Raw genomic sequence first — 2,857 nt, 5'->3', positions numbered from 1 at the left:
TTTTTCTTACGATTTATTCTCAGACATTTTACAGAATTTTTTGAGAAATTTATTATTAAAATATTATTATTTATTTATTTTCAATGGGACGATTAAAAGAGACCAACTAAACATTCGAAACCCTGTTTAACGATATCGAAAAATACACCATTTAATTCCAAAAGTTGCTAATTAAAGATAAAACCAGTCGGCAGCGATGATTACAATTATGTTCAGTTATTAACTTATTTGAGTAAAAATAACTGCATATTTTATGAATAGTTTGAAGTATTTTTGGCAAATAAATTTTACATCTTTCAAAAATGACGATTTACAAAAAAAAATCTAAATGGAACTGCTAATTGAAATTATTGATATTTTTATTTTCCAATTGACACACATTTACACACAAACTTGTAAATAAAAACTCTTGCTACCACGAAACAAGACTCAAACGACAGATCATCAAATAGACAAAAAAACCATTCACACATTTCGATTACGATGTGTCTTTCCAACCACAAAATGAAATGCTTTCATCTTGTCACCGTGTGGTGTGGCGGTGGTGGCGCTTGCCACTTCCGATTTCGATTTTTGAAACGTTAAAAATGGGCCATTGTTCCAACCGGCACAGCACAGTACCACAAACACGACGACACACACACGCACACGACTCAAAAATGTATAACGAGACGCGGAAAAGCTGTTACTACCATTGGTTTTTTACGTGCGTTGTTACGCTTTTGTTTGCGATCGCACAACGATCGCGGAGTACGGAAGGAGGAAGCCTGCCAGCCAGACCGCCCGGGTGGGCATTTGACAGGAAACCTTCCTCCTCCGCCGCCCTCACATTACAATGTAATTTAGTGTGTTTGGTGTCGGCGCGAAAACCGGAACAAACGATACACACACACACACCATTCGGTAACACACATGACCCACTTCCGGACCGCTCCGTCCATTGTTGTACTGGGGCATGCCCGGCGTGTCCGCATGCCGTGTCGTACGTGCGGAGTATTGGGCCAGTGTAAGGCGGAAAATGATAACAAAAGAAAAATGCCACCCACACTCTTCCATATGCGCACCAGCCTACCAGCCCACCCCTCCCATTGGGCAGCAGGGCAAGTAGTGAAAGTGGTGAAAAATGGTATGATTGATCGTGAACGGTAGTGGTCAAGTGGTTCCGTTCAGTGCGCATCTCCACACAGCACAGCACATACACGTATACGCGACGACCATGCGCCCTCTGTTCATCTAATTGGGTGAACAACAAATGCTCAATTTGGACACATGATGCCCGGTGGAAGCGAAATGGAAATTGGATGGTTCTGAAAAGAGACTGTTTTCATTTTTTCTTCCCCTGCCGTGGGACAGCTGAATAGGGCTTGATGCTTGAATGTCGCTTTTGGCTCACCGCTTCAGCACGGTTGAGCAAGGGAAGAGCGGAGAAGGAAGGGGAAGTTAAATTGAATTAAAAGTGTCATTGTGGTGCCGCCAAAGTAATCCTCTCGGCAAGCGGGAAAATTTTACATTGTCCGTTAACTGCTTCTGTTTGGTGGTTTGCTGCTCATTATGGAGTTCTTATATAAATTAACTCTATTGAATTGGTTTGTTTTGATTTATTTTGTTATATTTTAACATAGTTAATGCTTATGGCATGCTTGTTAAGAGTTGAGATTTCATTAGCTATAGATTTTTGTATTGCTGTTTCACGTAAAATCAACGAAACATATTCAAATTAATCTATATTTTAATTGTTTTCCCAGTATACTTTAAAGTGCCTATATTTAACAATGATTATCATAATTTAATATAAATTTAAATTTTATCACACATGTAATTTGTTATATTTTAGTATTAAACAAACATTTGTCGAAATAAGCTTTGCATTTTCCTGTTTAACATTATTGAAAACATAATAAATCATTAAAAGAAAGTAAAAACGCGAAGAACAAAGAGTTCACAAATAATTCAAAAAAGTATACTTTTCCTGCCGAAACCCGGGATTGAACCGGGGACCTTTAGATCTTCAGTCTAACGCTCTCCCAACTGAGCTATTTCGGCTGGTTGATGGAGAGACGCGTGGATTGAAACAGGTTATGGCACGCTGCGCTGCGTAACCGAGCTCTTATCGCGCTTCGCTCGCTTGACGTTGGTTTGGCTTGTGTGTGGTTAATTTTAGCTTTTTCGTTTATTTTAGATTTTAAAATGCAGTTAAAGCGTAGCAAAGGTGTAATAGCATTGAACAATGTTGTTGATCAGTTGTACTTGTTTTTCTATGTTTTCGGCTATAAATAGAACATATATTTTGATCTATTATTACTATCATTAAACGATGAAAAACATTGAAAACGGTTGAATGACATGCGATTATTTATCATGCTGGTGTATTTTGTAACTTAATGTTTAAGATAAGGGATATAAATAAGATAAGTAGCATTCATAGACTTATCTAGCAGTCTTTCATCAGGGTTTCATAAAATCAGTTTAAAATGCTTCTAATCCTATTTACAAAGAAAATCACTCTTAATTAACGCAATGTAATCCTCCAATCAAATGTAATTGCTTATATATTTGCTTCAATTTAAAAGTGATCCAAACCAGTTTGGTGCCTATATTAGTTCTGTCTAGAAAAGATGGATTTACTAATCTAAAAAATCGGCTTTTCCCGTCCTCATCAATTGATTGCAAACGGCTCTAACGGTTCTGTGGATAACCTAATCTGTGTGAAAAAGTTCCACTTTCCCTGTGGTGGCGACCAGCATAAATGTGAGTGTGTATTTTTATTAACCGTTACTAAACGCAAAACCGGCATAACCGAACCGACCGAGCACGCGCACAACCGGTGGCCCTTGCCGCTGAAAGTAGTGCGACTTTG

General features: G+C 38.3%; 1 non-coding gene across 1 annotated transcript; it reads right to left on the bottom strand.

The window, feature by feature from the left end:
- Positions 1–1,970: 1,970 nt before the first annotated feature.
- On the bottom strand, positions 1,971–2,043 carry Trnaf-gaa (transfer RNA phenylalanine (anticodon GAA)). Its single transcript has one exon. It is a non-coding gene; the product is annotated as a tRNA-Phe (tRNA).
- Between the last annotated feature and the right edge of the window lie 814 nt (positions 2,044–2,857).

This window comes from Anopheles gambiae, chromosome 3 (assembly GCF_943734735.2).
Source record: "Anopheles gambiae chromosome 3, idAnoGambNW_F1_1, whole genome shotgun sequence".
NCBI classification, from domain to species: domain Eukaryota; kingdom Metazoa; phylum Arthropoda; class Insecta; order Diptera; family Culicidae; genus Anopheles; species Anopheles gambiae.
This window is presented reverse-complemented; position numbering and strand designations above follow the sequence as displayed.